We start from the raw sequence: 23,187 nt of genomic DNA, 5'->3' as shown, positions 1-23,187 counted from the left end.
GAAAGCATCCGGGCAGTCGGATGAAGTAAGAACCGGAGTGGGAAGGACAGGAGGCAGAGAGGTCAGCGAGGAGGCTAAGGTGGTAGTTAAGGCAGGGTAGGATAGGTGCTTGTGTCAGCCTGGTTGCAGTTTGGATGGAGAGGAAAAAGCAGATTTTAGCAGTGCTGGGAAGATGACCCTGTATCTACCCCAGCGCTTAGAACAGTGCTCTGCACAGAGTAAGCGCTTAACAAAATGCCAACGTTATAGAACCGACAGGATTTGGTGACTGAATATGTGGGCTGCGTGAGAGAGATGGATCGAGGTTAATGCCAAGGTTGTGGGGCTCGGGAGACAGGGATGATAGTGGTGTTGTCTACGGTGGTAAGAACGGGTGAGGACGGGGCACGGGGGGGGGGGGGAAAGATGAGTTCTGAAAGATTCTCTCAGTCCTTGCAGGGTGTTTTATCCCAACTACCTTGCAGGAGCACTGCATTGCCGGATCAGGTCAGCTGGTGATGTGCTTAGTTGCTTCGGTGAAAAAGCCCCAAACATGCCTTCAGGTCACCAAGCGAAGCGGTGTCGTGCTCTTAACTCATTAGCCGGTGCCTCTTTGCATCAGAACCATCCCTCAATTATCCCCTGAGGTTTTTCTCGCATCTGAAGACTCGACCTTCCGACCTTCAGAGGTTCTGAGCTTTTTTGTTTTGAGTGCGTGTGTGGCTTGGGTCACTCTACACGCCATTGTACAACTCGAGCAGCATCCGAAGTTTAAAAAGATAAACCACCCCTGGAACAGGAAAGGGGAAAGTGGTGGTTTTGGCTTTCGCTTGGGCCAGCTTTACTTGTCAGCCAAAACCTTGAAAGGCCAAACGGTCCCTTTCCCCCCTTTCTGCTGGATCGCAAGTAAAACATCCAGCTCAGCTGAGGGTTGTTGGATCGAAACCCTCGATAAAATAGAATTTAGCATGATTCAGAGTTAAAAATTCTGCCCCGGGATGCTGTTCTACAATCTCCCATTTGGAATCCGAGACCAAGGCATCACGTTTCCTATTTCAGGTGCCGCCGTGGCTGAGGACAGCAGGATAAATTAAAGGTGGAGAGTTACAGCCTTAGCGAACTATATCGCAGAGGGCAGCAAGGTTGAAAAAGTGAACGTTTAAACCGAAACAATTTACCCTGCCTGCAATTTTCTGGTTTCTCTACTAGTCTTAGTGATGAGGTTGAAATGCTTTCTTTTTTCCTTCCCGGCTCCTTTTCTTGAGCTGTTTTGATGCTCGGTGAAGTTAAAACCTTGTACTTGTAACATTATATGGTGTCCATGAGTGTGATTGTGAAGTCGCTAATTTCCCATGTGACATTACTCAAGGTGAGAGACTGTGTTCTAAGGGAACAGGCTCCCCTAACATCCACACTTTAACTACGTTGGTCATTCTTTTAAATTATGAACTTTTTTTTTGGATTAGTGTCATGGCATTTTAAGAGAGTTTGTTGTATGAATTAATCATTCTCTCTTCTGAGCCAGTATTACCAGAGTATCCTATGTCTCCTTGCCTTTCCTTCACTTGGAAAGTGCCACAGACAGGGGCAGAGGGCTGTTTTGTTATGTTCCCAGAGAGTGCTTTCTGTCCTCTGAAAATGGGAGCCAATTAATGGGCTCTAGTTGTGTAATTGTCATTTTTTAAAAAATGCCGGATAGAGGCTCTGTTTTTCCCGTCTCTGGCTCAATTTCATTTTTTTTTTTTTCCGTGTATTATGACAGTAATAAAAAAAAGTCTTTTTTTTAAAAAGGGCAAACATTTGTGATGTTTGCCGGTTTTAGAACTTAAACAGTAAAAGAGACATGAACTTTCAGAAGATTTTGCTGATGAAAAGTCAAGCGTTCAGCCGAAGACCAAAGTCCAATAATAGGCAGACCTCCCTGTTGGCGATAGTTACTTTTGGAATAGGTAGAACCGTCAGACGTTGATTGGCTTCCGAGAGACATATCTGTGGAATAGCTGGCATAGAAATCCCGACTTGTTCCTTCTCAAACCTTGCAACTTTCCCAAGGGAAATCTGACTGTTAGTCTTCCTACTGGGTGGGAACAGATGTATGATTTATGGGAATCCTCATTGTACCTCGATCTCGTCTGTCTAGCCGCCTACCTCTCACCCGCGTCGTGCCTCTGCCCTGGAATGCCCTCCCTCTTCATATCTCCCCACCTTCAAAGCCTTATTGAAGGCACTTCTCCTCCAAGAGGCCTGCCTGCCTAAGCCCTCATTTCCTCTTCTCCCATTCCCTTCTGCATTGCCCTGATTTGCTCCCTTTATTCACCCCTCTCTCAGCCCCACAGCACTTAGGTACATATCCGTCATTTATTTATTCGAATTGACGTCTGTCTCTCACCCCTCTGGACGGTGAGCTCATTGTGGGCAGGGAATGTGTCTGCCAACTCTGTCCTACTGTACTCTTCCCAAGCACTTAATACAGCGCTTGGCATACAATAAGCACTCAGTAAATACACAGTGGATTGATTCGAATGTAAGTTTTCCCAGGGATTCATCAGACTCAGGGCTTTTCAGAGGGCGTTTGCCCCCTTTGTGTGAGGTAATAATAATTCTACCGGTAATAATTTTGGTGTATGTTAAGCGGTCACTATGTACAAAGCACCGTTCTAAGCACTGGGGTAGATATAAGGTAATCAGGTTGTCCCACGTGGGGCTCACAGTCTTAATCCCTATTTTACAGATGAGGTAACTGAGGCACAGAGAAGTTAAGGGGCTTGCCCAAGGTCACAGAAGAGGCAAGTGACAGAGCTGGTATTAGAACCCACGTTCTCTGACTCCCAAGCTCGGGCTCTTTCCACTAAGCCACGCTGTGTCTCAGCGCGGTAACTACCGACTTTCTCCATCCTCTCAATTCAGAGCCCATCGAAACGGCAACCAAATTAATTCTCTCTACGTGGCAGTGCAGTTTGAACACAGAGCTTAAACTGCCTCTTGTGCTCTTCCATTCAAATCCCTCATTCTAAGGTTTTGGGGGTCTCAGTGGTATTTGTTAAGTGCTCACTATGTGCCAGGCACTGTACTAAGCACTGGAGTTGGACTGATGGGTTGGACACAGTCCATGTCTCCCGTGAAGCTCATTAGGCCCATTCTATAAATGAGGTCACTGAGGCACAGAGAAGTGAAGTGTCTTGCCTAAGGTCACCCAGCAGACAAGTGGTGGAGGCAGGATTAGAATCCAAGTCCTCTGACTCCCAGGCCTGGGCCTTTCCCTCCTATCCTGAGTGCTTGCTGGTTCCAATAGTCATCTAAAGCAGTCTTGGCGCTACCTACTTCTGAAAGAGAATGCAGTGATCCCGGTTGGCCTCTAAGCTGTTTCCACAGATTTCATTCGTATCGTTGAAGAAGATATCTTGCTCCCTTTCCTCTCCGTGTCTGTAGTTTTCCTCTTCAGTTCATAGTTTGGGTCCTACAGTAACAATTTAGCTCTTTGAAAGAGGCCCAGGGAGGATTATGGCTGTAAGCCATCTACCTTGATTTTTAAACACCTTTCTGGAGAGCAAGTCTCTCCTTTCTGTAGCGGCCGAATGCTTAAAACAGTTTGCCAGCTGGGCCCCTTCTTTTTGGCAATAGATTTGATTTAAAATCCCCAGTTTGTCAGGTTAATGTGTTCCGATTTCCTTGGCTACTTTTCAGAGAAAAATACAAGGGGGACAGCTAGTCCGGGTGCTTGAAAATAAAGCGTATCCCCTCTCCGCCAGACTGGAGAGCATGTTTCTCCATCCCAGGGGCATCTGCCATCGAGGGAGGGCCGTCAGGTGGAGCGAAATCCGCGTCCCCTTGGAGTTGGGTGGGGAATTGGGATGCACATTCCAGAACTTTGTGCAGCAGGGCCAGAAGAATGCATTCGTTTCCTAAACCTTCGTGGTTGCTCCTTCAAGACTGTGAACTTCACCTAAGGGTGCATGGGCACCTGGGTTTTAATCCCCGTTGGGCCACTTTCATTCAGTCGTATTCCTTGAGTGCTTACCGTGTGCAGAACAGAAGTGCTGTGTGCCTGCTGTGTGACGTTGGGCAAGTCGCTTCATTTGTCTGTGCCTCAGTTCCATCTTCCGTAAAACAGGGATTAAGACTTTGGGTCCCGTGTGGGTCAGGGATTGTGTCCAGCCTGATTGCTTGTATCTACCCCAGCGCTTGGAATAGTGCCTGGCACATAGTAAGTGCTTAACAAGTACCAAAAAATAGAGGGTGGGGGTAACCCTCTCACCTCCCACTGATGGTACAGCCCCCCTCTAGATTGGAAACTCCCTGAGGGCAGAGAACGTGGCTACCAACCCTGTTAGAGTGAACTCTCCCAAGTGCATAGCACAGTGCTCTGCGCATAGAAAGTGCTCAATAAATACCCGTGATTTACTATATTGAGCTTTTCAAAATGCTTAGTACAGTAGTGAGTGCTCAATAAATACCACTGATTGATTTTATTGAACTCTCCCAAGGGCTTAGTACAGTGTTCCATACATACTGAGTGCTCAATAAATGCCATTGATCGTGTTGAACTTTTCCAAGACACTTAGTACTGTGCTGTGCACTTAGCAAGCGCTCAGTAAATGCCATTGATTGATTATATTGAACTTCCCCAAGTACTTTGTAGAGTGCTCTGCACGTATTAAGGAACAATAAATACTGTTGATCGATTGGTTATGTTGAACTCTCCCAAGCACCAAATACAGTGCTATGCCCACAGGAAGCATTCATTAAATAAAATTGATTATTTGATTATACTGGAGTCGTCCAAACACTTAGTACAGTGCTCTGCACAGAGTAAGGACTCAATAAATGCCCTCGATGGGGGGGACCCAGAATTGGGGGTTGTGCACCAGAGCCAGGAGTGAATATTCTTCAGGGCAATCTCTTGGGTTCAAGGCTTTGTATAAGCAATGCTTATCTCCTTTAAGTAAAGACTGTAATCTGTTGGGTTCAAGGGATAATAATAATGTTCGTATTTGTTAAGCGCTTACTCTGTGCAGAGCACTGTTCTAAGCGCTGGGGGAGATTCAGGATGATCAGGTTGCCCCACGTGAGGCTCACAGTTTTAATCCCCATTTTACAGATGAGGTAACTGAGGCACAGAGAAGTGAAGTGACTTGCCCCCAGTCACACAGCTGACAAGCGGCAGAGCCAGAATTCGAACCCATGACTTCTGACTCCCCAGCCCGGGCTCTTTCCACTGAGCCACGCTGCTTCTCTAGGATAGGAAAGCCTATCCCCATCCTTGGCTCATTCTGATTCTTTGGTTTGTGGCCACCTTTGGGTTTTACCAACACATTCACCTGTCTGTATTTCTGCTACAACTCTTAGTCCTATTAAAACAGAGCAGTTGGAGTCGAGGTTGATTTCAGGAAATTAGAATCCACTCTGGGTTGCAACCTCTAGAACGTCAGGGCCCGGCCTAGGGAGATTGACCATTTAGCCGTCTGCTGCGGGAGGGAAAACATCAATTCAATCGAGGAAGCTATCGAGTCACAGCCCATTTGTCAAAGGGATTGATAAAATGTGTATTTTGCATGGTCGTCATCCAATTTTTCTGCCGCCATTCAAGTCTCACGTGGTTGAAATGAATATCAGTCGATCTATGGTATTTGTTGAGCGCTTACTATGTGCAGAGCGCTGTATTAAGCTTTTGGGAGAAGACAACGCAATAGCGTAGGTAGCCTCGGTCCCCCGTCATAAGGAGCTTCTGGTTTGCAGGGGGAGACGGACATTAAAATAGATGAGAGATAAGGCAAATTCCTATGGGGTGATTTCACATCATTTACAGGTGTTAGTGCAATAACCAGCCTACTTACAATTTTGTGCAAGTTTAAACTATGTTAATTAGGCCAACTCCTTTATCTGAGCATAGTAATAATAATAATGTTGGTATCTGTTAAGCGCTTACTATGTGCAGAGCACCGTTCTAAGCGCTGGGGGGAGATACAGGGTCATCGGGTCGTCCCACGTGAGGCTCACAGTTAATCCCCATTTGACAGATGAGGTAACTGAGGCACAGAGAAGTGAAGTGACTCGCCCACGGTCACACAGCTGACGAGCGACAGAGCCGGGAGTCGAACTCATGACCTCCGACTCCGAAGCCCAGGCTCTGTCCACTGAGCCACGCTGCTTCCCGTAATGTAGCGTAAGTGGTTATAGGACTGAAGCACTCAGTCCGTAAGCTCATTATGGGCAGGGAACACCTCTACCAGCTCTGTTCTGTTGTCCTCCCCCAACCGCTCAGGGCAGTGCTCTGCACACAAGTGCTCAACAAATACGACTGATGGGTTGACTGGCCCCTCCACCGCACTGTGCTGAAGGCCATGAGGTGAGTGTGGCAGGGCAGTCAGTTGGTGTCATGAATCTACGGCCATCTGAGCAGATGGCGCCTTCTGCATTTCACCTGTGTGCCGGGATGCCCATACGAAGAAACTGAGGACCGGTGGACTTAACTGCAAGAGATCCGGGATGCCTGGGGTCTAGCGGCGATGGCTTTTCAGTCTGGCCTTTTGGAGCGGCGCCTCGTAATCGACTTGCTTTCCCGCTTGGATGTTCAGGACCGCGTTTATGAATCAGTCACTCGGTGGTATTTGTTGAGCGCTTACTGTGTGCCGAGCACCCTACCGAGGACTTGGGAGAGTACAGACATGAAAGGGTGGGTAGCCACATTTCCCGCCCATAAGAAGCTTACAGTCTAGAGGGGCGGAGAGACGTGCAGACGTACCACTGGGTGCCCAGTTGTCATAGCGCATGTAATCTCACTGCTTCTGTTTTTAGGGGTGCCTCACTGCACCTGCCTCCGAGGGTGAGTCGCATTCATACTGGGGAGTCCCCGGTTGATAAACTGTGGGAAGCAGCATGGCACAGCGGATAGAGCACGCGCCCGGGCGTCAACAGCTCCTGGCTTCTAATCCCGGCTCTGCCACTTGTCTGCTGTGTGACCTTGGGCAAATCACTTCACTTCTCTGTGCCTCAGTTACCTTATCTGTAAAATGGGGATTGAGATTGTGAGCACGCCATGGGACGGGGACTGCGTCCAACCCGATTTGCTGTGTCTGGCGCGTAGTAAGCGCTCAACAGATACCACACTTTTTATGATTATTTTGGATCAAATGAAATGGCCTGCCTTTTTCTCTCTGTCTTCTTCCCCATCTCTCTCTCTCTCTCTTTCTCTCCCCCTCTCCATTTCCCTCACGCTCTCTTCCTCCCTCTCCCCTCCCACCCCTCTCTCTCTTTCTCCCCACCCCCCTTTCCCCTAACAGGTCAAGTATTATGTTCTTTGTCTCTGGGGAAAAAAAAATATCCTAGTTGATTTCACCGTAGCATTCTAAGTTGTGACCTGACCTCTACCATTAAACTCTGATTATTGTCTTTTCTTGGGTGAGTTCCAGAACGGTGTTAATTTGGAAAGGCATTCATATATACCAGATGTTATAGAGAGTGTATTTGGGTTTTTTGGCTTCCACAATTATCACTCTTGACCCAGCTTCGTGCAATCACCTGGGTTCTCAGAAATAACACAGTAAGCCTGTACTGAAGAGAGGGATTTTCATATATTAGCAGAATCAGCTCCCAATGAAAGGAAAACAAATTAAATCTACGTATTTCAAATGGTGGAAACAGAAACAGTCTTGTTTTCAACCCTAACAAGACGGGGATTTGGCTACTGACTCTTTTAGTTTATAATTTTCCAGGATTGGCCACGGGCCGCCTTGGCAGATGTGGATTTTCGACCATGGGGCCGAGGCTTTTGTGTGCTTGGGTGTGTTTTGATTCGCCCAAGTCACCCTAACAACAGGTTCTGCTGGTGCTGGGGGTGGGGAGTCGCGGGGGGGGGGGGGGCGGTATCTGCTCTGCTTCCCCTACTTAGTGGTTGGTCAGTGCCGACTCTAGACTCTCCCAAGGGTTTCCCCAGGATGGCAAAATGGCAGGTAGGCTTTGGGGTCCAGGTCTGAAGGCTGGAAAAGCTCAAAATGGCACCCCATTGAACGTGAAACCATGGTGATAATCAGGGGTGACAAAGTGTCCTCGGTGGCAGGCATCTGCATGCTGTCCTCCCCACCGACTGTGAGCTGGGAGTCAGAAGGACCTGAATTCTAATCCCGGCTCTGCCGCTTGCCTGCTGGTTGACCTTGGACAAGTCGCTTCACTTCTCTGGGCCCCAGTGACCTCATCTGTCAAACGGGGACTGACGCTGTGAGTCGCATGTGGGACAGGGCCTGTGTCCAACCTGACTAACTAGTGTCTACCCCGATGCTTAGTACAAGTGCTTGGTACGTTATAAAACAAAACAAAAAAACACTGGCTCGTGTTTCAGAATCAAATGCAAATTGGACACGTTCCCTGGGGGACAAAGCAAAAAAGCAAAAAGCTTCAAAAATAATCATCCACCGAGTGATTGTTTCCTGAGGCTTAGATTCCTTAAGATGGAAGCAACCCTGGAAGGTCATTGGGTTCTTTCCCCTGCCTCAAGACAGGACCGCCTTTCAACCAACCCAGCTAGATCAGAATCTCTCCTTATTTTTTAAAGCCTCAGGGAAGGAAATTCCATAACCTACCTCAGCCATCAATGGCTTAACTCCCCTTTCTTTCTGAAAAATGGCCCTTCTTGGGTTATGGTAGGAAGAGAAGATCGAAGGGGATGTGGTATTAAAGTGTACTTTCTGGGGCAGTGGGAACTGGTTTGGTATTACTTGGACATATTCTTTTTTTCCTCCCAAGTCCTCTGGTGAATTGCTGAGTCCTCCAGAGAATCTCTTCAGCAGATCTATGGCCTTAATAGAAACATTGACTGCCGGAGTTTAAAAATTTATATTCTTTTCTCCAAGGTATGCCCAGCGCAGGGGGTACATGACATCTCATTTCTATTTTGATTTTTTTCGGGAGCATTTGAATTCATTTATCTCAATTAAAAATAATTAAATTCCCAAACTATGCTAATGGAATGTTAAAATTACAGATTTGAAATAACAAGAAAAAAAAATGCTGCATTAAAGGTCTCATAGCAGTAGTCTCTCATCAGAGAGGTTATATGGTTTGAGGCTTTATAACAGATTAACTGAAAACCCCAAGTGCCATCTTTGTACTGCTCCAAGAGAATAGGGATCATGTCTTGCATATGTCCTCTGCATTGATTACATTTTTGCCAGTGCCTAATGAATTTTAAACAGTCATCTAGGAAGGGTTACAAACAGTGTGGATTTGCAAGTAGAATTAGCTACTCATTCTGGCGTCACCTGCGTATCGTATGGTTTGGTGTTAATGGTGGAAGATGGTAACGTTAAGCCCATAGATTCAATGTAATCGTCGTCCCCATCTCACCCAGGGTTCCCAGGGTAAAAAAGGCAAAATGGGGATTTTAATCATTTTAGAGGCGTGGAAGAGGGAAGTTAAATGACTTGCCCAGAGTCACACAGCAGGCAAGCAGAGGAGCCAGGACTTGAATCTAGGACTCCTGAGTCCCAGGCCACCCTTTCACCAATTCAGAATGTTAATCAAAGGAAGGTATAAAACAAGAGCAGTGGAAGACTATAAATCATAAAAGTATAAAACAAGACCATTATTCCCCAGAGCTTCAACAAAGTAGCGATGGTTAAACTCTCCTTTTGAGGAAGCGTGTAAGATACGCCGCTAACACCCAGATTGTTGGCTTGGATCTTCCTCTTGCCCACAGTCCCGATTATGATTCCCGATATCAGCCTCTCAGTGAACTCTTGCTCATCTTTTCATCATCAGTATCATTAGTATTTATTGAGCACCTGTGTGCAGAGTACCGTAGAGCTACTTGGGACATATAGCAGCAGAAGACATTTTCCCTGCCCTCCAGGAACTTACAGTCTAATACGCGAACCCAGGTGCACCTGTTTTAAAAGGAGCCGTGTCCTTCCCAAGCTACTAAGGAAGTGTTACAGTTTGATTAGGCGTAAGAATTTAGGAACCTCTCAAAGATATGGTGTAGTAACATGAATGGAGCTATCTTTCGGCTGGCCCGCTTTAGACCTTTTCAGGGCAACCGACCCTTCAAAGAGCCAACTTTGGGAATATCCTAGGGCCCACTTAAACTTCGGTGCGGCTCATCGAGACGACAGCCCTGCAGCAAATCAGTTTCTCCATCGCCTTCGTGAGCGGAACAGCAACCTCACCGGATGAGCGGGAGAGAATTAAATATGTTTTGTTCCACTCCCGTGGGGAGGCTGTGGCCGCCCTATCTGATTATATAAGTGCGGTGTTCTGTTTGTAGTGACCACTGGCAGTTTCTGTAAAGTGGGTAATACTATGTAATAAGCAGTAATTTTCCACTTATCCGTTTTAATGGGAGGTTTCTACTTGCTTTTAGTGGTGGCACAAAATGTTTTGCCAACAGGATGGTGAATTTTCAAAGAAATATTTTGCAAGAAAGAGGGGCAGATTTGAAGCGTGGCCAAAGCGTTTAAGAATTGAAACTTGGGTTAAAATACCAAAGTCAAATCAAACGTTTGAAAGGGGCCCGGGGTTAATAAAATGGCATTATATGTTCTTGTCCCCTCTTCAGCTTTCTTTCTGGCTGTGCTTTTCCTCATGGGAATAAAAATTTGAAACCCAGCCCAGTAGTTTAATGCTACAACTGCCAAATCTCAAGGTATTGCATAAAATTCCCGGCCCAAGATAGTTTTTCAAGTATCCGTCTGTGAAGGGAAAGATTGGGCATCTTTGGATGGCCAAGGAGACTGTGGTCTGTGATACTGCAAGGCTCGGGAGAGGTTTTATTTTCCATTTCATGGTATTTGTTAGGCACTGTATTGAGCACTGGGGTAGAGACAGATAATTAGGTCAGACACAGTCCCTGTCCCCCATGAGGCTCACCGTCTTAATCCCCATTTTACAGATGAGGTACCTGAGTCACAGAGCGACTTGCCCGAGGTTACACAGCAGACAAGTGGCAGAGCTGCGATCGGAACCCAGATCCTCTGACTCTCGGGCCAAGCCTCTTTCCCCTAGGGCCACTCTGCCTTTCCAGGGCTATTGCTTGGATTAGGGTTGAATTTGAAGAAATGTCAAGAACAGAAAAGCATAGGTTCCCCCCCCCCCCCCATTTGTGTCTCATTCTCCTACCTGCAGTCCCAGAGGGTTTGGTACCGCGTAAAATGCAGCCTTTGTTATATACCAAATTCTAGGTGTTTTCCTTTTAGACCGAACTCACTCGCTCTCGGTGCCTGCCCCGCATTACCTATTCATTCATTTATATATTCGTCTTTGTAACCACTCATCCATCCCTATTGAGGTTGAGCAAGGCCAGCCGCCGCCATCGGTGTTGATTTTGTGATACCTTGGAAGTCGTGTAAATCACGGTGATGGGATGCCCTGTTACTTTCATTACCGGCCGTTAGTCTCGTTTATCTGTCTCCAGGTTGGCTGTCATGCAGATTTCTTCCTTGGCACTTGGAGTCCTGTGACTTTTCTAAAAGCATTACCTCAAGAAAGACGTTTCGGTTGATCTGGAAGGGCTGCTTGAGTTTGGCGTACGTTAACAGGTGTCGGGGGCCTCTCCGGACAAAATTCGGATTCCAGCAAAGATATGTCCAGCAAATCTAAGCCAGGACCCCCGCCGGCTCTTGAGAGTGAACATTTTATCATTCTTGGCAGAGTGACTGCTCTATGTTGCCAGCACTGATGTAAGAAAGAAAGGAAGGGCCATTTTAATACCTCATCGTTATGCCTCCGCTCGGCGAATTCTGAAAACTAAAGGCTTCCTAGGAACTAACTAGTGTGGCATTTAATGAGACTTTATGTTGAGTCTTAGTAGAGTCAATCGGTGGTATTTATCAAGACCTCGCTGTATGCCGAGCACCGTATGCTTGGGAGAGTACAATCCAACAGAGTTGGTAGACACGTTCCCTGCCCACAAAGTGTTTACAATCTAGAGGAGGAGTTTACGATCTAGAGCCAATATAGGAAGTTTCCTTAATGGGTGACTAGGGGTTTTTTTTAAGTCCTTTGATCAATTCAAAGATCGTACTCATCCTGATAATCAAAAGAAATTGGATTCTTGGAAGCATATATGCTATCACATCACTTGCTTTTCACATGTGGTCTGGGTGCCCGGTTGCGTTCAAAGGGAAGAGGATTGTTTTCTAACATTTGGCAGAATATTTAACCCAAATCACAGGTCCAGTGAATATTGTTCATTATAATCTGTCAGAGATCTGATATACCCAATTCTGCTTCAAAATCTGCTTTTTAATTCCCTTAAAGTAGCGTGATCCTTCTGGGGAAAAATCAATCTATCAGTGGTATTTACCGAATGCTTCCTGTCTGTATTGAGCATTGTACCGAGCACTCTGTTAATGAGATCCTTGGATCTTTACCTAGCAGGGAGAGGCAACTTTTCACTTTGAAAGTGGGGGCAGATTTTGGGGGGAATGAGGGGTGGAGAATCGGGTTGGGCTTTGAGAGGACAGGGTACAAAGACAGTGGAGAACAGAGCTAGGGGGAGGGATTTGAAGCAGGGGGAAAAAGAGGCAGGAGAGAGGCAAAATCAATCATTGGTATTTATTGAGGATTTACTATAGGCAAAGCACTGCACGCTAGTGCCTGGCCGAGTACAATGCAGTGGAAGGGAGCAGGGGGCTGAGGTACTCATTGATGAGACCCTAGTTCTGTCACCCTCACTTGGCTCTGAAGCCCTGGAGAAGAGGGTCCATCTGGCTGCCCACCCTGGGGGAAGGGTCTCTCAGTGAATAAGGCAGGGGTCCTCAGCCCATGGCCTTAAAGCCCACAGGCCCCAAGCTCCTTGCCATCTGCCTGCCACTGTTCTCACAGGCATGAGGCCCAAAGGCGGTGCCACCTTGTCCCCTCCTTGCCGGTCTCTTGGGCGGCACTCCAGCCCCTATTTCACACTGCTGCCCGGATCACTTTTCTACAAAAACATTCAGTCCACGATTCCCCTCTCCTCAAAAACCTCCGGTGGTTGCCCATCCACCTCCGCATCAAACAGAAACACCTCACCGCTGGCTTTAAAGCCCTCAGTCAGCTCACCCCCCTCCTACCTCACCTCGCTACTCTCGTACTACAAGCCAGCCCACGCACTCTGCTCTTCTAACGTTAACCTTCTCACTGTGCCTCCATCTCGTCTATCTCGCCGCCGACCTCTTGCCCACATCCTGCCTCTGGCTGGGAATGCTCTCCCTCTTTGTATCCGACAGACGAGTACTCTCCCCGCCTTCAAAGCCGTATCGAAGGCACCTTTCCTCCAAAAGGCCTTCATTTCCTCTTCTCCCACTCCCTTCTGCATCGCTCTGATTTGCTCCCTCGATTCACCCCTCCCTCAGCCCTAAACCACTTTTGTGTATATCTTTAATGTATTTGTATTAATGACTCTCTCCCCCTCTATCCTGTTAGCTTGTTGTGGGCAGGCAATGTGTCTACCAACTCTGTATTGTACTCTCCCAAGCTCTTAGTACACTGCTAAGCACACGGTGAGTGTTCGATCAGTATCATTGATTGTTTGATCAGCTGCCTTGGCCCCCTTCATTCCCACGGATTGGCACGTCGATCAGTCAATGATATTGAGTTTTTATTATAATAATAATAATAATGTTGGTATTTGTTAAGCGCTTACTATGTGCAGAGCACTATTCTAAGCGCTGGGGGAGATACAGGGTCATCAGGTTGTCCCACGTGAGGCTCACAGTCTTAATCCCCATTTTACAGATTAGGGAACTGAAGCCCAGAGAAGTGAAGTGACTTGCCCATAGTCACACAGCTGACAAGTTGCAGAGCCAGGACTCGTATTATGTGCAGAGCACTGTACTAAGCACTTGGGAGAGTATAATACACAGAAATTAGACACGTTTCCCTGCCCATAACTAGCTTACAGTCTTGAGGAGGAGACCCACATTAATATGATTAAATAAGTAATTTAAAATATATCATTTGAAGATATATACGTAAGTGCTGCGGGGCTGGGGTGCATATCAAATGTCCAAAGGTCACAGATCGAAGTGCAGAAGGGAGGGTCGGCCGGCCTCTTGGAGGAGATGCGACCCAGTAATGCTTTGAGGGTGGTGAGAGTGATGATATGGCATCTATTCAGAGGAGGGAGTGGAGAAGGATGTGGGGAAGGCATCAGAGGCGAGAGAGACGAGATCAGGGCACAGCGAGTATGCTGGCATTAGAGGAGCAAAGCGTGAGAAAGAGCTATAGTGGCACATGTTATATAAGAGAGTATTCTAATTATACTTGTACAGGTCTTTCCCTTGACTGAGGTATTTGTGACACAGCCAGGTAACTTCCCTGAATTGAGGCTGTGTCAGGAATGGCTGGTTAATAATAATAATTGTGGTATTTGTTAACCCCTTGCTATGTGCCAGGCACTAGTCTAAGCACTGGGCTAGATACAAGCTAATCAGGTTGGACACAGTCTCTGTCCCACATGAGGCTCACACTCTTAATCCCCATTGAACAGGTGAGGGAACTGAGGCCCAGAGAAGTTAAGTGACTCGCCTGAGGTCATTGAGTCATATTTATTCAATCGTATTTATGAAACGCTTAAGATCACACAGCAGACCTGTGGCGGAGCCGAGATTAGAACCCTTCTGTCTCCCAGACCCGAGCTTTGTCCACTAAACCATTCTTCAGGATGGTGAGCTGCTTTTTCCTCTGGACTTACATGTTATAAGATAGGGTCCGTTCTAGGATCTCTAGAAAAATCACGTGAAATTCCTTTATTTACTCTGTATTATAATGTTAAATAGCACTAGACTAGTGTTTAATCTTTGTTAAAGGTAATTCCAAGCATAACATCGCATTACCATTAAAGTTTGGATCCCAGACTATAAAAAGAAATCCAATGTAAAATATTGAAACACAAAACCTCTATCAAAGCCAGAAGAGATTCATTACCCTAACTCTGTGATGATGCAGTTAGCAGACTGTGTCTGATTTGATTATCGTGAATGGAATCCAGTGTTTGGCATATTGTTAGTACTTCATAATTGTTTATCAAAAAATCATGTTCTGCCAGTAACTTTAAATAGGAAAGAAGGAGTTAAGAGGAAGACGGTTCAAAAGCAATTGAAATAGCCTGTGACTTTGGTCGCTTCAGAGAAAGTTCAAGAAGGTTGTGGAAAATCAAAGCTTTGTAAAGCTTGATTCACTTCAACTTTTAGCTTTCTAAAATCTGAACTGTGAAACGTCACTCGTTTTTCTGACTCTCATCAGGGAGACCGATTTGCACTGCTTAAAACCGGTAAACAAAGAATATAAAATGCTTGCAGTTGGTTCTCTTTGAAATATCACGGAAGGATTCATGACAAGATTTCCACTCGATAGTGTCAACTACTTGAAACAGTGTTCCTGGCAGAGACCCACCATGTTATAACTAATTCATAACGCTGATATGGTAACTGTGCTATTGCTTTCCATTGTGGTCTATCTAAATCACTTAATGAGAAAATGTATAAGACCAAGATGTTTTAAGCGGCTTAAACACAGCATACTCATCTAGACTTTAAAATTGTAATAGGGTTTTTTGTAACTCCTTTAAATCGGGCCCTGTAGTACCTCTGGATCTTTTACTTTTTTTTTTTAAAATTGTATTTGTTAAACGCTTTCCATGTGCCAGGGACTGTACTAAGCTCTGGGCTAGATGCAAGCTAGTCAGCTTGGACACAGTCCCTGTCCCACATGGGGCTCACACTCTTAATCCCCATTTTATGGTTGAGGGAACTGAGGCCCAGTGAAGTGACTTGACCAGGGTCATCCAGCAGACAGGTGGTGGAGCCGGGATTAAAACCCAGGTCCTTCTGACTTCCAGGCCTGGGCTCTATCCGCTAGGTCACATTGCTTCTGTTGCAACCTCCTCAGGTTTTTCTTTCCACAGTGTTCAAGCAGCATCCCCTCCCACCTCCCTCCTTTTCCAATTCCTGGCGGCTCCCTTATTTTTACACTTGGCACTAGTTCTTGAGCTAGCGCGGCGAGTGAGTGTACTCGTGCCAGGGAAAGGGGGTAGAAATGGCAAGCCAGTAGGGGTTGGAGTCACTGTTGAGTTGCAAAACCCTGTTAGCAGTGTCTGCAACTTCATGGGCCACATAATTAGAGCATAATCATAATAATATTGGTGGTATTTAAATGTTCATTTTGTCCCAGCCACTGTACTAAGCCTTGGGGTAGGTACGGGATAAGCATGTGAGTCCCACATGGGGTTCACAGTCTAAGTAGGAGAGCGGACCGGTAGTCAGTGAATCCCCATTTTGCAGATGAGGCTAATGAAAATGACTTGGCCACGGTCACTCTGCAGATAAGCGGCAGAGTCAGAATTAGAACCCAGCACAATAACGTAGGAAGTGTCTATGCAGACTTCCCCCAACTATGGACTTCATTCATTCATTCAATGGTATTTATTGAGCGCTTACTATGTGCAGAGCACTGTACTAAGCGCTTGGAATGAACAAGTCGGCAACAGATAGAGACAGTCCCTGCCGTTTGACGGGCTTACGGTCTAGTCGGGGGAGACGGACAGACGAGAACAATGGCAATAAATAGAGTCAAGGGGAAGAACATCTCGTAAACTTATTTTGTTCGTTGTGGGCAGGCAACACGTCTACCAGGTTTGTAGTCTTGTACTCTCCTAAGCTGTTAGTACAGTGCTCCTCATGCAGTCAGTGCTCAGTAAATACTAGTGACTGGTTGCTTTTCTAACCAAGGCAGGAATGAAAGCCTCTGTTTTTTTCTCTTCCGTGTTGTGCACCTGAGAAGGAAGTTTCCTCTCACAGCCCTCCCTGTTTATTTGTCCTGTGAGCTGTTGTGAGGGAGGAATTTTTGCAAGTTGTTTTAAGTGATGTCACAGACGTTGATACTTCTTTCTTCCTGGGTCAATGTATATATATATATTTTTAATTTCAGGGATGTCTGAAATAAAGCACACAAAAAAAGAAAGCTATAGAATCTGAATATATTTAAAATTCCTGGCAAAATTTCCCCCTTGAGCCTTTCTAACTTCCCAGGCCTTAGGATAATCAATCAGTCATATTTATTGAGAACTTTGTGTGCAGAGCACTGAACTAACGGCTTGGACTAATACAGTATAACAGAGTTGGTAGACATGTTTCCTGCCCACAACGAGCTTAGTCTAGATATGATGATTTAAAGCAGACTGGCAGTGATTGGACTATCCCTTATCTACCCCAGTGCTTAAAATCATGCTTGGGACTAGTAAACCCTGAAATACCACTATTATTGTCATTATTATTAGTAAGAATTATAGTATTAAGTGCTGAGTGCCAAGTCCTTTACTGAGCACTGGGGTAGAGACAAGATAATCCAGTTGGACAAAGTCTCTGTCCTATATGGTGTTCCTAGACTAAGTAGAAGGGAGAACAGGTATTCATTCATTCAATAGTATTTATTGAGCACTCACTATGTGCAGAGCACTGTACTAAGCGCTTGGAACGTCATTCGGCAACAGATAGAGACACTCCCTGCCCAATGACGGGCTCACAGTCTAATAGGGGGAGACAGACGCCAGAGCAAAACAGAACGAAACAAAACAAGACAACATTATCACGATAAATAGCATCAAGGGGATGTACACCTCATTAACAAAATAAATAGGGTAATAACTAATATATACAAATGAGCGCAGTGCTGAGGTATTGAATCCCCATGTTACAGATGAGGAAACTGAGCCACAGAGAAGTGAAGTCGTTTGTTTTGTCGTATTGTTTTTACGAGATGTTCTTCCCCTCGACTCTATTTATTGCCATTGTTCTCGTCTGTCCGTCTCCCCCGATTAGACCGTAGGCCCGTCAAACGGCAGGGACTGTCTCTATCTGTTGCCGACTTGTTCATTCCAAGCGCTTAGTACAGTGCTCTGCACATAGTAAGCGCTCAATAAATACTATTGAATGAATGAATGAAATTTGCCCAGATCACGCATCGGACAAGCGCCAGAGTTGGAATTAGAGCTCAGGGCCTCCGACTCCTTGGCCTGAGTTCTTTCCACTAGGCCTCACTTCTTTTTCTACTTCTTCTTATTATTATACTGCTAATTAGACAAGGTACACGGTCTGCTCTCCGATAAAGGAGAGCATATAGGGGAGTGGATGGCCTTGAGGGGGTCTAAGGTATTGAAAGTTGCCGAACCCTACGTAAATTATCAGATGGTTGTGCACATTCACAGAACCGATTCTCCCAACATTGCATCATGCTGAATCCAGATGGCAAGGGTTATTGGAAAAATGTCCCCTAATTCCATCAGAGGGGGGTCCAAAACACATGTGAAAACTTGTTCACTTGGATTTGCTCCCTTTTTTCACCCCTCCCTCAGCCTCATAGCCCTTATGTACATAGCCGGAATTTGTATTGGTGTCTGTCTCCTCCTCTAGATTGTGAACTCCTAGTGGACAGGGAACATGTCGCCCAATTCCGTTATATTCTGCTCCCCAAGTGCTTAGTTCAGTGCCCGGCACATAGTAAGCGCTCAATAAATACGATCGATGAAATCACTGGACTAATTGAATCATTCAGTCAGTGCTATTTAGTGAACATCTGTGTGGAGAACACTATACTAAGCGCCTGGGAGAGCACAATACAACATATGGTAAGCCCAAATTAAATGTGCACTACATATTCACATTTAAATGAACGTGTTTCAGAGTGCCGAGGATGGGGAGAAAATACATAAGTACTAAAGATGGTGTTGGGCTGAAGAGACGAGGAGAGGCAGCCTGCATTTCGCCCTAACCCCCTGCTGTAAAACCAGGTGGAATCTTTCGCTTGGGCTCAATAATCGTTGTCTGCTCCCTTAGCTGTGGGAATCGTTTGAAAGAAAAAGTGTCCAGGCCTTCGGTATCAGGTATCTTGGAGGCCAAGCACGTAGCGTTACAAAAGCAATTACGAGACCAGAAGCGGGCCCTGCTGCTGCTTCCTGCCGTAGCATTCCCAGTTTCGTTAGAAAAGCTTCCCCGTGTATAGATTCCAGCCGGCCCGGGGTGAGGCACGATTATAGGGCAAGGCGCGGGTGTTTAGCACATAGTAAGTGCTCACTAAATGCAACCGATGGATAGCTGCGTCCCCCGCCGCCACACGCCGCGCCATTGGAGAAGCCTGGCACGTGGTAAGCGCTTAACAAATGCCATTTGAGGGGAAAAAAAAGGTATCGAATCTCCATTTTGCAGATGAAAACTGAGCAACACTAAAGTTAAGTGACTTGTCCAAGATCACTCAGCTGACAAGCGGCAGAACCGGATTAGAACCCAGGGCCGCTAACTCCCAGGCCTGTGCTCTTTCCACTAGGCCACTGTGCCTCCCAGTGTTTTATCTCTAGGTTTCTTTGTGCTCAAGTGGGGGCAGTCGTTTTGGGCAAGTGATATTTCTTTGGAGGCGCCCTGGAGAATTGACTTTTTCAAATATTTATCTTATTGGAAGGCAGCTAGACAATTTTATATTACATATTTTGTAAATTATTTTCTACAACAAATTTCTCGTGCACCTGCTTACCCAAATGAAAAATATTTTCATGAGTAAATCAAGCAACTAGTTGAATTAGAAATGGAAAGCTTGGGGTGTGCAGTTTTTCATACACAAGATAAATTTATATTCCAATATGAAGCAATAGGCACAGAAATGAGCAATGAAAACATTTTGTTACCTGGCACTTCCCAGACTGGCGAATCTGACTCCAATTTTTCAATCCCATCCCTCAGATTGGCACTTGGGTATAGCTATGATTGATTGGGTGTACGTAGGTGTATTGCGTACTTTCATATGTTTTGGTTCTTATGTTTTTTGCTCCGTCTTGAAGGCAGGATCCCCCTCTTCTCGTTGGTTTGCTTTTTGTATTATGGTATTTGATAAGCGCTTACTATGTGCCAGGCACTGTATTAAGTGCTGGAGTAGATAAAGCTAATCAGGTCGAAGGCAGTCCCTATCCCACACAGTCTTAATCCCCATTTGATAGACGAAGGAACCGAGGGACGGAAAAGTGAAGTGACTTGCCCAAGCCCACACACAACAGACAAGTGCCGGGGCCAGAATTAGAACCCAGGTCCTTCTGACTCCCAGGCCCGTGCTCTACCCACTAGGCCACGCTGCTTCGCTGCCTCACCTGCTCCTTATTTCAGTGTAACTCCCTGCGGCCTATTTTCATCAATACTGTACGCAGCGGGAGGTCAATAAATATTAACTAATCAACGCCATCGTTGCCCTTGTCTCTTGTATAGCTCAGTACTTTACACGCAGTGGGTGCTTAAATATGACTAGTACTGCCTGTCTGCCTACCAGCGTGCAACGATAATTTCTCCACCCTAGTTTTGGGAATTCAACATTATCCCCTACTCTGTTCCCCAGGTGATGGCATCGCAATTTAACCTGATATGAGCCATCAAAAAGAACGTAAGGTCTTTTCATCCTTATTGTTGTTCTTGTCTTATGCTGTCCAGTCGTGCCCGACCCACAGCGACGCCATGGACACATCTCTCCCAAAATGCCCCACATCCATCTGCAATCGTTCTGGTAGTGGATCCGTAGAGTTTTCTTGGTAAAAATGCAGAAGTGGTTTACGCAGTAAACCTCCTCCTGCGCAGTAAACTTGAGTCCCGGCCCTCGACTCTCTCGCGTGCCACAGCTGTCCAGTGCAGGTGAGTTTTGACTTGTAGCAGATTGCCTTCCGCTCGCTAGCCACTGCCCAAGCTAGGAATGGAATGGACGGGCCTCTGCTTCACTCTCCCTCTCATAGCCGAGACTGGTAGAGGACTGGAAACTCTCCGGTTGCAACGCTGAGAGGTATTTCATCCTTATTAGCGATGGCAAATATTGATCTCTCATTAGTGGATGTCTGTCTCATTTTTCTTTCCTCAATTTCTTCCCAATATGTGCAAAGAAAAGAATTAGTGGTATTTAGTGAGTGGTTGCTCTGTGCAGAGCACTGCGTTAAGCATTTGGGAGAGGACAGTACAGAGAAAGAGCGGACACTTTCCCTGCCCATCACAGTCCTCTAGACCGTGAGCTCGTTATGGGCAGGGAATGTATCTGTTATATTGCACCATCCCAAGCACTTAGTACAGTGCTCATAGTCTCGATCACCATTTTATAGATGAGAGAACTGAGGCAAAGAGAGGTGAAGTGACTTGTATCTCCTCCAGCACTCAGTACAGTGCCTGGCTCGTGTAAGTGCATAATAAATGCCGTTTGAAAAAAAGAGAGAGAGAACTTAGTATCATCTCCAAATTTGGAAATTTCCCAGCACATTTTCTCTTCCAGGTAATTCCGGAAGATGTTAAACAAAGCCATTCCTACCACGGGGATCCTTGGATGATCCCACTGTTTTCACTTCTTCATCCTAAAAAGTGACCAATCACTTTCCAGTTCCCTCTCTTTTAGCCAGTTGGCTATCCATGACAGAACACTGCCTTCAGTCCCCTGATTTCTGTTTGTGGAAGCGTTTGCTCTCCGCTTGCTTGTTGGCTTTTTCTACGAAATCCAGCAAGTTAATGAGACATTTCTTTTTACAGAAGCCATGTTGTCTTTCCCCCCAACAGTTGGTGTTTTTTCTAAGCGTTCACCGTTATTAACAAATGGATGAAAAGGAGCAGCAGGGTGTATTATTGAGAGCACCAGCCTGGGTATAGAACAACTGGGTTTGTCTCCCAGGGTGATGATGGGTTAGTCATTTCACATCTGGGGACCTCAGCTTCTTTGGAGGAAGGGGAAATGGGGTGTCTGTGGGGTGTGTATACTTGTGTATTTACGTAGCTGTCCTTTGAGTTCAAAGATGGTGTCGCCTCAGTTTTAGCTCCCCGGGATGTTCAGGAAGTGTATTGATGAAAACATTTAGGGAACGATTAAATTAGATAACAAAATTGGCCAAGCGCTTTCCTCATTGACGATACTCTGTAGGAATTGGGTTATCGGCTGAACTGTGAATTTAGTTATTACTATTTTTTTCCCTCATCATCATGACCGAGAATCATATTTCAGCCCCTATCACCGCATGACACCATGCTTGGCTCTGTAGTGCCCGGCACGTGGGAAGCGCTTCACAGATACCACCGTCATTAATATGATCATTACTGTGACAAAATTAACAGAGTCATAATTCCAGCTCTCTGGGCGTTTGTCATTTCAGACAGAGTCAGTCGTCGGGATTGATTGAGAGCCGTCTTCCAAGTGCTTAGTACAGTACTCTGCGTACAGTAGATGCTCAGTAAATGCTCTGGATGGATTCTTGAGCCCTGTGCAGGACTCTGTAGGGGAAAGCCGAGAAAGGGAGAGACCACTGGCCTCCAGAAATCTGGACATGTCAGTCAGCACACATATGTAGCTGTAAATAATAATATTAACGGTGTTAAGCCCTTACTTTGTGCCAAGCACTGTTCCAAGCAGTGGGGTAGATACGCGGTTATTAGGTGGACGCAGCCCCTGTCCCAGATGGGGTTCACAGTCTTAATCCCTATTTTACAGAGGAGTTCACTGAGGCACAGAGAAGTGAAGCGATTTGCCCAAGGCCATACAGCAGACAAGTGGCGGAGCTGGGATTAGAACCCAGGTCCTTCTGGCCACTAAAAATGCATTACATGAAATTACATGAAAATGAATTACAGGACATAATTATTTTATGCACGACACCTTCGAGGAGTGGAAGTTGTTAGTTGTGTCTGCAGAAAAGAAGAGGGGTGGGAGGGAGGAAGGGAGTAGAACGGTGACCTTCAATTCTGATTATTCAGGACTCATTGCAGAAGTAGCTTCGGGACAGGCAGGCAAGGGCTAGGAGATATAGTGGAAGTAGCCCCTGGAGCAGACAGGCTGGTGTGGGAAGAGATAGTGACTCGCTTCAGGGAACCAAAGCTCCTAAGTATTCCAAACGAGCAGGACTGTCGTGAAGAAAAGGGAGGGTGCTCCGTTTTGGAAGGGCGATAGCCTGGTCCGGAGAAGCAGAACCATTCGGACAGGATCCTACGCCCAGGGCCCCTTTCTCCCTTCCGCACTGACCCTCTGAGCCCCTCTTGGAGCAGGGAAGAGAGATTGGCTTTTTCAAGTGGTTTCCCCCTTCTGTAAATTCTTCCCGAGGCTTGAGATTTTCCAAGCACCCACTGCAACTCAGTGTTCCCCCACCAAGTAGTCCTGGATCAATCAGTTGTACTTATTATACTGTATTCTTCCAAGCCATTGTCACAGTGCTCTGCACATAGTAGCACTCAATAAATAACTTTGATT

The 23,187-nt window shown here is 46.1% G+C and overlaps 1 protein-coding gene and 1 non-coding gene across 4 annotated transcripts in view; one reads left to right on the top strand and one right to left on the bottom strand.

Moving 5' to 3' along the window:
* The window catches only part of BTBD9 (BTB domain containing 9), a 260,533-nt gene that overhangs the window by 199,624 nt on the left and 37,722 nt on the right, over nucleotides 1-23,187 (top strand). The gene's annotated exons all lie outside the window — the stretch shown is intronic.
* Nucleotides 20,623-20,760, bottom strand: LOC114805790. The gene has a single exon (XR_003753813.1). It is a non-coding gene; the product is annotated as a small nucleolar RNA SNORA7 (small nucleolar RNA).

The sequence above is a fragment of the Ornithorhynchus anatinus genome, chromosome 19 (assembly GCF_004115215.2).
Source record: "Ornithorhynchus anatinus isolate Pmale09 chromosome 19, mOrnAna1.pri.v4, whole genome shotgun sequence".
Taxonomy (NCBI): Eukaryota; Metazoa; Chordata; class Mammalia; order Monotremata; family Ornithorhynchidae; genus Ornithorhynchus; species Ornithorhynchus anatinus.
This window is presented reverse-complemented; position numbering and strand designations above follow the sequence as displayed.